Raw genomic sequence first — 13,428 nt, 5'->3', positions numbered from 1 at the left:
GTTTCACTGTGGGTGTAATGATTTGCTTTGGTCTCAGACATCAAATTGTGCGTGGTTGTCAATTTCAAGAATAGTGACTTGAGGTATCTCATGTGGAGCAGTGTTTGGATAGGATTGCACATTGCAGCGAAGCTATGTGGGATGTGACCTTGCGGGTTAGATTCGTGTGTTCTATTCTATGATGTGAGACGAGTTCTCAGCCTTGTGTTGTGGTGGTACTGGTGAGCTTGAGGTACAACTATTTCATTTGAGTCATTTTCATGATTTTATTATGTTCGGACCATTGCTTATTGGTGCGCGTATTATGCTAGTTGTGGCTTAGGCCTCTATTGATATGTCATGTCACCAGAGTGGTGTGTTGGATTAGAGGAGATCGTTGGGATCATTAATAAATATGAACGGATTCAATTTCAGCATGTTGAAAGGTTAATATCGAGGTTCGGCTCAGAATTTTACTATGGTATTTGTCGGAGGAGAAGTGGCTTCATGAATGGGTGATATGAGAAAATGGTTATGGTTTACTGCATATTTCATTTATCGTTGGCAGTATATGACAGTGTTGGAATGAGACTTTGGCTGATAAAAGGATTTCTACTAGTATTCGGTTGTTGTGGACAGTTGTTGTGAATAGAAATTATCGCTACGAGTGTTTGAGTTATGTGGTATATTATGGGATTGCTCCCGAGGTTGCAGGCATGGGTTATTACAGCTGGTTCGGGTCTATTCAGAGTATAGGTGTGAGGTTTTGATTGTATTGATGGTTTTAGAAGTGGAAATATGGTTCTATGGCTTAGGGGCCAGACTGGATTGTGTAATTTTAGTTGCAATGTGTTATCGGACCTATATGAGATAGGGTGACATGGGATCACCCCCGGGTATATGCATGGTAAAGTTATTCAGTTATTGGTTGGCTTCTAGAACAACTCTGGGTACGTTCGAGTACGAACGTGTATTTAAGTGGGGAAGGATGTAACGACCCGACCGGTCGTTTTGAGCTTTTGCACTTTGATCGCCAGTTCTTGGGCATGACTTGGCCTGTGTAATGTATTATGACTGATGTAGATCGTTGGTTTTGGTTTTCAGGAAAATCAGAATGAATTTGAAAGAACAGTCTCAGATGAAAGCTCTGAATTTGAAAGGTTTGACCAAGAGTTGGCTTATCTATATATGAGCTCGGAACGGAATTTTTATGATTTGGTTAGCTTCGTTGGGTGATTTACGACTTAGGAGTGTGATCGAAAATGGTTTTGGAGGTCTGGAGTAGGATTAGGCTTGAATTGGCGAAGTTAGTATTTTGGCGATTTCTAGTTGATAGGTGAGATTTTGATCCGGGAGTCAGAATGGAATTCCGAGAGTTGCAGTAGCTTCGTTATGTCATTTTGTGGTGTGTGTGCAAAATTTCAGGTCATTCGGACATGGTTTGTTGCATTATTGATTGAAAGCGTATTTCGGAAATTTAGAAAACTTAGGCTTGAATTCAATGTGAATTGATGGTTTTGGTGTTGTTTGAGGTGTTTTGATGATTGGAACAAATTTGAATGAGGTTTTAAGATGTGTTGGTACTTTTGGTTGAGGTCCCGGGTGCCTCGGGTAAGTTTCGGGTGGTCATTCGGATCATTTTGAAGTTTGGAAATTGTAGAAAAATCTGCTCAGTTGTTGCAGAGATTTATCTCTTCGCGTTCGCGAGTGGAGTCTCGTGTTCTCGAAGGAGGATTGAGGAAGTCCAGGAGATTATCCTTCGTGTTCGCAAGAGAGACTTCGCATTCGCGGAGGGCTGGACCGATAGGCATCGCGTTCGCGTGAGACTGGGTCGCGTTCGCGTAGGTTGGCGAAGTGATGCACCGCGTTCGCGAGGTTGAGGACGCGTTCACGATGAGTGGGCTGTGTAAGGTCTTGCGTTCGCGTTTGCCATGTAGCGTTTGCGAAGAGTAAAAGTTGGTCAACACAATTCTGTGCTACGCATTCGCGAGAGGTTGACCGCGTTCGCGAAGAAGGAAGGGTCAGACCTGGGCAGAATGTTTTATGTCATTTCATCCGCGATTTTGGGGCTCATTTCCACCATTGTTGATCAAATTGAGAGCTTGTTGAAGGAAATTGAAGAGGGATTAAAGGGGAATCACTTAGAGGTAAGATTTTTGAACTCAATACTCGATTATTATTGTGAAATCCACCTAGAAATTCATGGAACTAAGCCTAAAATTGAAGAGCCAGGGCTTGAGAAAATTGGACTTTTGATTTGGGATTTGGAGGACCATTTGGGGTCGTATTTGAGAACTTTTGATATGTATGAACTCGTGGGGAGATAAAGAACCCGTTGATGTGAAATTTTATGAGTTTCGAGAAGTGGGCCCAGGGCTCGGGTTTTGCTAATTTCGAAGTTTTCGATATTTTTCGACTATTTTCACTTGAGCTTTGCTCCCTCAGCATATTGTGATGTATTCGTTCTGATTTTGGATAGATTCGACGCGCGTGGAGACCACTTTGAGGGGAAAAGGCGTCGCGAGCTAGAGATTTCACCGGTTCGTGGTGAGTAATGATTGTAAATGATGCTCTGAGGGTTTATAACCCTGGATTGCACATCGTAGTGCTATATTGAGGTGAGACACGCGCTTGATGATGAGTGTGGGGTCGTTTACTATTGGGGATTGTGATTTGGTCCATCCTGATTGATGATTTTACCGTGTATTTTACTGAAACTTATTTGTTATTATCATGATTTGGGCTGATTGCCATATTTAGGCTTCGTTCCAACTATTTGAACCCTCCGGGGATTTTTATCACTATTTCCTCATTGTATTGATTTATTACTTGAACTCAGTCCTATTGTTTCCTACTGTTCTATAACTCAGCCACTCTTACTCAGTTTTGAGACTTAAATGATATTTCTAAATGATGTTTTGGGTTGAGAACTATTGTTTTACTATTGCTCGAGGGGCATGTGATGATTATCGGACTGAGTGAAGCTGAGGGCCATATGTGAGGATATGCTGAGTGATATGAAGTCGAGGGCCTGTGATAGTTTTATACGTCATGAGGTGGCTTGAGTGATGTGAGGCCGAGTGCCGAGTGATGTGAGGCCGATTGCCGAGAGATAATGCCACGAGGTGGCTTAATATAGCGCTTGGGCCGTAAGGGGCCCCTCTAGAGTTTGCACACCCTCAGTAAGCGCGGGTACCCATCATGATCTGAGAGAGAGCTCGAGGGGCTTATTTTGAGAGTGAGCCTGAGGGGCTGGTACTGTTCTGACAGATTGCCCAAGGGAAAACCTTTATGTATTCATCTTTCATATTTACTTGTCATTTTACCTGTTATACTGTGGTATTTGTGCCCGAGGGGCAGATTTTCTATGCTCATCAGCACTAACTGTTTTGCATTCATTTGTGTAACTGTTCAAAAAGTCATTTTCAGGAAAGGTTTAAACTGAGCTAAGATGTTTCTAAAGATTTCCCAACTTCATTGCTTTTTCTCCAAAGGTTTTACGCTGCTTCTATACAACATGTTGATTTCCTTTACGTGATTTCTTACTGCTCAGTTGTTATTTACCTTTATTACTCACTGAGTTGGAGTACTTACTTACTCTTTGCACCTTGTGTGCAGATGCAGGTATTTATACACCCAGTAGCAGGTTTTGGTTGATCGGAGGCAGGGTTATCGGAGTTTAGAGAGGCGGCTATCAGCGTTCGCAGCATCGCTTTTCTCCCTTTTCGTTCATTAGTCCTGTTTTATATATTTCAAACCTTGTAGTTGTATTTATACTCTAATAGATGCTCGTGGCTTGTGACACCCCGGTATCGGGCTGTGTTTTGGGCTGTTTTTCGCACATTGTAAAAATTTTTTGCTTAGTTTGTTGTTATCTATTCCTATTTAAACTGTTTATTAATCTTTAACTATTTTGAAAAGGCAAAATGGGTTAGTTGGCTGGCCTTGTCTTCACGAGAGGTACCATCACGACCGGATTGCCCTCCAAGTCTTTTAACCTCACTCGTAGGAGACGCACTTCCTAGTTTGGGCGCCAAACCTTGATTATATTCCCCTTTAGTGATACAAGGCGCCAACCCCTGGTTACATTCTTTGTTAGTGATACAGGGCGCCAACCCCTGGTTACATTCTTTCTCAGTGATACAGGGCGCCAACCCCTGGTTACATTCCCTCCAAGTCTTTCAACCTCATGCGTAGGAGACACACTTCCTAGTTTGAGTTATTCCAATAGGAAACACACTTCCTAATCAGAACTATCAATCCTAGGGGACGCACTTCCTAGTCCAAGCCTTTCCACCTCAATCGTTGGAGACGCACTTCCTAGTTTGAGTTATTCCAATAGGAGATGGACTTCCCACTTTGAACCATCAATCCTACTAGATGCACTTCCTAGTTCAAGACTTTCAACATCACTCGTAAGAGATGCACTTCCTAGTTTGAGTCATTCTAATAAGAGATGCACTTCCTACTCTGAACCATCAATCCTAGGAGACGCACTTCCTAGGCTAAGCCTTTCAACCTCACTAGTAGGAAACGCACTTCCGAGTTTGAGTCATTCCAATAGGAGATGCACTTCTTAACTGGAACCATTAATCCTAGGAGACACACTCCCTAGTCCAAGTCCTTTAACCTCACTCATAGGAGATGCACTTCCTAATCTAAACCATCAAATCCTAGGAGACACACTTCCTAGTCCAAACCTTGCAACCTCTTTCACAGGAGACACACTTCCTAGTATAAGCCTTTCAACCTCACTCGTAGGAGACACACTTCCGAGCTTGAGTCATTCCAATAGGAGACGCACTTCCTAATCGGAACTATTAGTCATAGGAGACGCACTTCCTAATTGAAACTATTAGTCATAGGAGACGCACTTCCTAGTCCAAGTCCTTCAACCTCACTCATAGGAGACACACTTCCTAGCTTGAGTCAACCGTTTTCATTCTAATAATAGACGCACTTCCTAATATGAGTCATTAATCCTAGGAGATGCAATTCCTAGTTTGAGCCCGTCAGTCTCACGGTCATTCCAATGCTACCCATGGGAGATGCACCTTCTAAGTCTAAGTTTTATCAATTATACGCCTAAGATAAGAACATACTTTTTGGAGCATTTAGTTTCATTTTTTCATCTTTCAAATAAAATAAGTTGATCTGCAGCTTTACCCAATTTTCTCAGTGCCAAACTGGGGTAGATAATTTTGTTCGTGTTGTTCGTCTTTGATAGCTTTGCAGGCCCTGCCGTAGCGCACATGTTGTGATGATTAAAGCTTGCAATTTCAGTTTCTCATTAGAATAAAAAAGTCTTTCGATCAGAAGATAGTTGGAGTTAACTTTGACAACGTGTCACCAACTTAGCATCTCAAGATTCATCTTCTCAATTTCGGATCAGGAAAGCAAGCAACTAAGATTGAGTCATAATTTTTTTCTCAAAAAGCATTAAGATCCAATCTAAGGTCAACACAAGAGAGCAGGTCAATAATCAAGATTTGACTCTAGAAGGCACATAGATAGGAATTAACTCCTAGTTTGCAAACATATGTAGCTCTTTTCTCTTTTCCTTTTGATGTAAGCAGCAAGTAACAGTAACAGCAACAGCAACAGCAGTAGCAGTCTTAACTCAGTGTCTGGTAGTCCCAGCTACCAAATATTCCCAAAATTACACTGGCCTGATGTTACATCTTGTATTTTCGTACGTTAAAATTTTGTTTTCAAATAACCGATGTAGACTCGGGGATGAGATCATCTTGACGTTAAAGCACTTACGCTATTTATAACAAGCTATAAATAAGTGTTATGAAGGATAAAGGGGTACACGGATTAAAGAAAACGAGTTTCGTTGAAAGTGGCCCATTTGAAATAAAATACGAGTTGAGCGATAATATCCGATAATTATGAACTAGTACCATGCAAAGTATCATATGACCCCGATAGTACAATATATAAAGTATATATGAAGTATTTTAAAAATAAATAGAATTTTAAGTAATTTGTAATAATTTTTAAATTATGCGGGTAATTGATTAATTACCGGATAACGAAACATTACCCAGTTAACTAATAAGTGGATAAAAATTAACAAAATTCACCCCTAAGAGAAACGTGGCAGCCCCCTCCCTTTTAGTTTAAGGTGACTCATTGTTCACCTTTATATGTGTCATAAAAGTTTCAAAAGGCTAATTTACAAGTCTTATCAAAGAAAGACTCTTGTGAGCCTTATCCATGTATTTTGTCTTTGATTTTTAAACCAAAAACATGAGAAAGGCAAGAGTATTATCCAAGCATTTTGTCTTTGGTTTTTAAACCAAAAATGTGAGAAAGCAGAATCATTTTTGTTCAAATTTCAAGCATTCAACAATTCAAAATCTTAGTAACAGAAGCTTGAAGCCACTTAAAAAACGTGGAACAAGTTAACCTTTAACTTAAAATCCATTCTTTGGTTCAATGTTCACAAAAACTTTAGAAGTAGAAGACAAGTTCGTCCAACTGTAAATTTCGTCGATATTTCGCAGAAGCAGATTCGTTCAAATAATTCAAGAAAGAGGTATGTTAAGGCCCTCTCTTCTTTCTTTTGGCGTGGTCCATATGATACTGAAGAAACGAGCAAACACATAGTTTTCATAAATTACTCTATTCATAGAATTATTAGGGGTGTCTATATTCTTGATTCTCCATGAAAATTATTATTATTTTTTGTTCATGGGTCTCAGAATAATACGCAGTTGAAAAAATTTATCCGGAAGAAATATTGAGATTATTACACATTTTTCATGCATTTCATACATGTGCATCGACCCATGACCATATGGCGTTATATACGCGTATATATGTAAATATATGTATATGGGATATGGAAAAAGGTTACAGCGTTATATACGCACCACCACCTGATCAACTGGTATATGTTGATGATGTTGCCCCCAGTGGCCGAGACGATATGATGGGATGCCCTCAGTGGCTTGATGATATTATGTACACTCATACCTATGCATGACATGACATTGATACGTACGTGCATGGCATTATAAACGTTTCAGAATTTACAAAATTATTCAGATTTAATGATGTGTTTCTTTATTCCATGTTTCGCCTATGTCTTTTACATACTAATTTTCATGCTTTACATACTCAATACATTTTTCGTACTGACACCCTATTTCACGGGGCATGTGTTCCATGCCCGCAGGTATAGGTAGGCAAGCTGATGGCCCCCTTTCTTAGGATCCCAGATCAGCGAGAGTTGGCGTGCTCCACTTGATCCGGAGCTGCTTTGATTTTGGTACGATACGTTTGTATATATATATATATGGGTATGATGTGGCTCAGTCCCGTCTTTGTACAGTTATGTTTCTATTAGAGGTCTGTAGACAGTATGTCTAGTTGGGTTGTATGTGGCTTTGTCGGCTTTAAGTTATTGGATGTGTAGTTGGCTATAGCAGCCTTGCTGGCTTGCCCACTATATTTTGCATGTATACGTACATATGCCTTGTTGGCAGATTTCCTTCATGTATCTTATCTTCGTAATTCAACAGATGTTATACAGGTTCATATCCTAAATGCATGTTTAGGGGTGTTTGACTGGTAGGACTCAGGCACCCGTCGCGGCCCATCGGTTTGGGCCGTAACAAAAGTATTACAGAGTGCTTGTCATACGAGGAAATTCTGGTTGCCATTCTAGACCGACAAATCCGCAAGCTATGGAATAAAGAGGTAACCTCCGTTAAAGTACTTTGGGGGAACAACAATGTGGAAGAAATGAATTAGGAGGCCGAGGAAGACATGAAATCTAGATATCCCTACTTATTTCCTCCTTCAGAGAAGGGTCCGACTGAGATGTCATAACCTCAAGGTGCGTGTACGAATTAATGATTGTGGTCCTATATGGCGTTAAATTATTGAGTTTCTACAAGAACAGTTGGTAGTAATGTTGCTACAAAGGCGACTCTACCAAGGTTATATAAATCCCGGAGAGTTAAACATTCGAGGACGAATATTTCTAAGGGGGGAAGGATGTTACATCTCGCATTTTCGTACATTAAAATTTCATTTTCAGTTAACCGACATAGACTCGAGGATGAGATCATCTTAACGTTAACGCACTTACGCTATTTATAACAAGCGATAAATAAGTGTTATGAAGGATAATGGGGTACACGGATTAAACAAAACGAGTTTCGTTGAAAGTGGCCAATTTGGAATAAAATACGGGTCGAGTGATAATACCCGATAAGTATGAACTAGTACCATGCAAGGTACCATACGACCCCGATAGTATAATATATAAAGTATATATGAAGTATAAAGAGAAGGCAATGCTTAGGCTTATGCAAATATGGAGGTAGGGCTTAGCCTCATGCAAGATTTGAGACAAATCTTAGTCTCAGGCAAGGAGAAGGCAATACATAGCCTTATACGGATGTGGAGGCAAGGTTTGGCCTCATGCAGGATTGGAGACAAGGCTTAGTCTAATACAAGGAGAAGACAATGCTTAGCTTTATGCAGATGTGGAGGCAAGGCTTAGCCTCATGCAATATTTGTGACAAAATAAATAGAATTATAAGTAATTTATGATAATTTTTAAATTATGCAGGTAATCGATTAGTTACCGGATAACGAAACATTACCCAGTTAACTAATAAGTGGATAAAAATTAACAAAATCACCCCGAAGAGAAACGTGGCAGCCCCCTCCCTTTTAGTTTAAGGTGACTCATTGTTCACCTTTACATGTGTCATAAAAGTTTCAAAAGGCAAATTTACAAGTCTTATCAAAGGAAGACTCTTGTGAGCCTTATCCATGTATTTTGTCTTTGATTTTTAAACCAAAATCTGAGAAAGGCAAGAGTATTATCCAAGCATTTTGTCTTTGATTTTTAAACCAAAAATGTGAGAAAGCAGAATCATTTTTGTTCAAATTTCAAGCATTCAACAATTCAAAATCTTAGTAACAGAAGCTTGAAGCCACTTCAAAAACGTGGAACAAGTTAACCTTTAACTTAAAATCTATTCTTTGGTTCAATGTTCACAAAAACTTTAGAAGTAGAAGACAAGTTCGTCCAACTGTAAATTTTGTCGATATTTCTCAGAAGCAGATTCGTTCAAATAATTCAAGAGAGAGGTATGTTAAGACCCTCTCTTCTTTCTTTTGGCATGGTCCATATGATACTAAAGAAACAAGCAAACATGTAATTTTAATAAATTACTCTATTCATAGAATTATTAGGGGTGTCTATATTCTTGATTCCCCATGAAAATTATTATTATTTTCTGTTCATGGGTCTCAGAATAATACGCAGTTGGAAAAATTTATACGAAAAGAATATTGAGATTATTACGCATTTTTCATGTATTTCATGCATGTGCATTGATCCATGACCAGATGACGTTATATACGCGTATATATGTAAATATATGTATATGGGATATGGGAAAAGATTACGGTGTTATATACGCATCACTGCCTGATCAGCTGGTATATGTTGATGATGTTGCCCACAGTGGCCGAGACAATATGATGGGATGCCCTCAGTGGCTTGATGATATTATGTACACTCATACCTATGGATGACACAACATTTATACGTACGTGCATGACATTATAAACGTTTTAGAATATACAAAGTTATTCAGATTTAAAGATGTGTTTCTTTATTCCATGTTTCGTCTATGTCTTTTACATACTAATTTTCATGCTTTACATACTCAGCATTTTTCGTACTGACGCCCTATTTTGACGGGGCCTGTCTTCCATGCCCGCAGGTGCAGGTAGGCAAGATGATGGTCCCCTTTCTTAGGATCCCAGATCAGCGAGAGTTGGCGTGCTCCACTTGATCCGGAGCTGCTTTGATTTTGGTACGATACATTTGTGTGTGTGTGTGTATATATATATATATATGGCGTGGCTATATATAGGTATGATGTGGTTCTGTCCCGTCTTTTTACAGTTATGTTTCTATTAGAGGTCTGTAGACAGTATGTCTAGTTGGGTTGTATGTGGCTTTGCCGGCTTTCAATTATTGGATGTGTAGTTGGCTATAGCAGCCTTGCTGGCTTGCCCACTGTATTTTGCATGTATACGTACATATGCCTTGTTGGCAGATTTCCTTCATGTATCTTATCTTCATAATTCAACAGATATTATACAGGTTCATATCCTAGATGCATGCTTAGGGGTATTTGACAGGTAGGACTCAGGCACCCGTCGCGGCCCATCGGTTTGGGTCGTAACAAAAGTATTACAGAGTACTTGTCATACGAGGAAATTCCGGTTGTCATTCTAGACCGACAAATCCGCAAGCTACGGAATAAAGAGGTAACCTCCGTGAATGTACTTTGGGGGAACAACATTGTGGATGAAATGAATTAGGAGGCCGAGGAAGACATGAAATCTAGATATCCCTACTTATTTCCTCCTCTATAGAAGGGTCCGATTGAGACGTCATAACCTCAAGGTGCATGTATGAATTAATGATTGTGGTCCTATATGGAGTTAAATTACTGAGTTTCTACAAGAAGAGTTGGTAGTAATGTTGTTACAAAGGCGACTCTACCAAGGTTATATAAATCCCGGAGAGTTAAACATTCGAGGACGAATGTTTCTAAGGGGGGAAGGATGTTACATCTCGCATTTTTGTACGTTAAAATTTTGTTTTCAGTTAACCTACGTAGACTCGGGGATGAGATCATCTTGACATTAATGCACTTACGCTATTTATAACAAGTGATAAATAAGTGTTATGAAGGATAAAGGGGTACACAGATTAAAGAAAACGAGTTTCGTTGAAAGTGGCCAATTTGGAATAAAATATGGGTCGAGCGATAATACCCAATAATTATGAACTAGTACCATGGAGGTACCATATGACCCCGATAGTATAATATATGAAGTATTTTAAAAATAATTAGAATTTAAAGTAATTTGTAATAATTTTTAAATTATGCAGGTAATCGATTAATTACTGGATAACGAAACATTACCCAATTAACTAATAAGTGGATAAAAATTAACAAATTCACCCCGCACCCCAAGAGAAACGTGCTTAAGGTGACTCATTGTTCACCTTTACATGTGTCATAAAAGTTTCAAAAGGCTAATTTACAAGTCTTATCAAAAGAAGACTCTTGTGAGCCTTATCCAAGTATTTTGTCTTTGGTTTTTAAACCAAAAACTTGAGACAGGCAAGAGCATTATCCAAGCATTTTGTCTTTGGTTTTTAAACCAAAAATGAGAAAGCAGAATCATTTTCGTTCAAATTTCAAGCATTCAACAATTCAAAAATCTTAGTAACAGAAGCTTGAAGTCAGTTCAAAAACGTGGAACAAGTTAACCTTTAACTTAAAATCCATTCTTTGGTTCAATGTTCACAAACACTTTAGAAGTAGAAGACAAGTTCGTCCAAGTGTAAATTTCGTCGATATTTCGCAGAAGCAGATTCATTCAAATAATTCAAGAAAGAAGTATGTTAAGACCCTCCCTTCTTTCTTTTGGCATGGTCCATATGATACTGACGAAACGAGCAAACATACAACTTTCATAAATTACTCTATTCATAGAATTATTAGGGGTGTCTATATTCTTGATTCCCCATAAAAATTATTATTATTTTCTTTTCACGGGTCTTAGAATGATACCTAGTTGGAAAAATTTATCCAGAAGGAATATTGAGATTATTACGTATTTTTCATGCATTCATACATGTGCATGGACCCATGAACAAATGTCGTTATATACGTGTATATATGTACATATATATATATGGGATATGAAAAAAAGGTTACAACATTATATACGCACCACCACTTGATCAACTGGTATATGTTGATGATGTTGCCCACAGAAATCGAGAAGATATGACGGGATGCTCTCAGTGGCTTGATGATATTATGTACACTAATACCTATGCATGACACGACATTTGTACGTACGTGCATGACATTATAAATGTTTCAGAATTTACAAAGTTATTCAGATTTAAAGATGTGTTTCTTTATTACATGTTTCGTCTATGTCTTTTATGTACTAATTTTCATGCTTTACATACTCAGTAGATTTTTTGTACTGACGCCCTATTTCATGGGGCCTGCATTCCATGCCCGCAGGTGCAGGTAGGCAAGCTGACAGCCCGCCTTCTTAGGATCCCTGATCAGCGATAGTTGGTGTGCTCCACTTGATCCGAAGCTGCTTTGATTTATGTTCAATAGGTTTATGTATATATATATATATATATGACATGGCTCAGTCCTGTCTTTGTACAATTATGTTTCTATTAGAGGTCTGTAGATGGTATATCTAGTTGGGTTGTATGTGGCCTTGTCGGCTTTCAGTGATTGGATGTGTAGTTGGCTATAGCAGCCTTGCCGGTTCGCCCACTGTATTCTACATGTATACGTACATATTCCCTGTTGGCAGATTTCCTTTATGTATGTTATCTTCGTAATTCAACAGATGTTATACAAGTTCATATCCTAAACGCATGTTTATGGGTGTTTGACAGGTAGGACTCAGGCATCAGTCGCTGGCCCATCGGTTTGGGTCGTGACACCTGATTCCTCTAAACAAGGATATGTAGGCAACCTCGGAAACAAGGTTCCATCACCATTTTTTAAAAATGCCTTCATTAGTGATATGTGAGAAAAAATTAGCCATGACATTCACTTTTATTTGCACGAAAACTCTTCATGTTCTCGAGCAAAGAGGGGCAGCTGTGAATACCTAAGTTTTGCACTATTTTAACATCTCCTAAAGTCATTAGTGTTTTGTTATTTTAATTATTTTTCTCAATTTGTGTGTCTTTAATAGAATATTTCCTATCATAAAAATACTTTAAAAATAGTTCTTTATTTATTTGTGCATTTTAGGAATTACCTAACTGTTCAATTATTAATCTAGTTAATTGATCATTTGAATAAGTTATTTAATTAATAAATTTATTTGTGTAAATTTAGTTTAATAAGTAGGACTAAGGGAATTAGGTCAAAATTGAAATGATATTAAGTGGCCAAAAGTGCAATGCCAATCCATAAAGCGGTTGCTGGGTATAGATCACAAAACAACGTAGTTTCGCACCTAAACTACGTCGTTTTGATAGGTAAATGTGGGATCAAATATCATCCCTCCATTCTTCTTGATCCAACGGCTTAGATCCATTTCCCCTTCCAAATTTAAAGCTCCAAAAATTTGAAAATCCTCCCATTTCACTCCATAACCAAACCCTAGCTCCCTTCTCACACACACTCTCTCTCGTCCGCCGTCTGTGCCACCGTCCACCGCTGCGGCGGTTGCTCCAAACTCCCCCAAAATTTCACCATCTCATCGTCTTACTCTCCTCTTTCCAAATATCCAAACCAAAACCTCCAAACCTCCCTCAAACTTTATAAATATTAGATCTAGGAACCCTAGCCTTCACTCTTTTTTCCCAAATGCATAGAGTTCATGGAATTTTCACCCCAC

The sequence above is a fragment of the Nicotiana tabacum genome, chromosome 11, assembly GCF_000715075.1.
Source record: "Nicotiana tabacum cultivar K326 chromosome 11, ASM71507v2, whole genome shotgun sequence".
In the NCBI taxonomy this organism is placed as follows: Eukaryota; Viridiplantae; Streptophyta; class Magnoliopsida; order Solanales; family Solanaceae; genus Nicotiana; species Nicotiana tabacum.
This window is presented reverse-complemented; position numbering follows the sequence as displayed.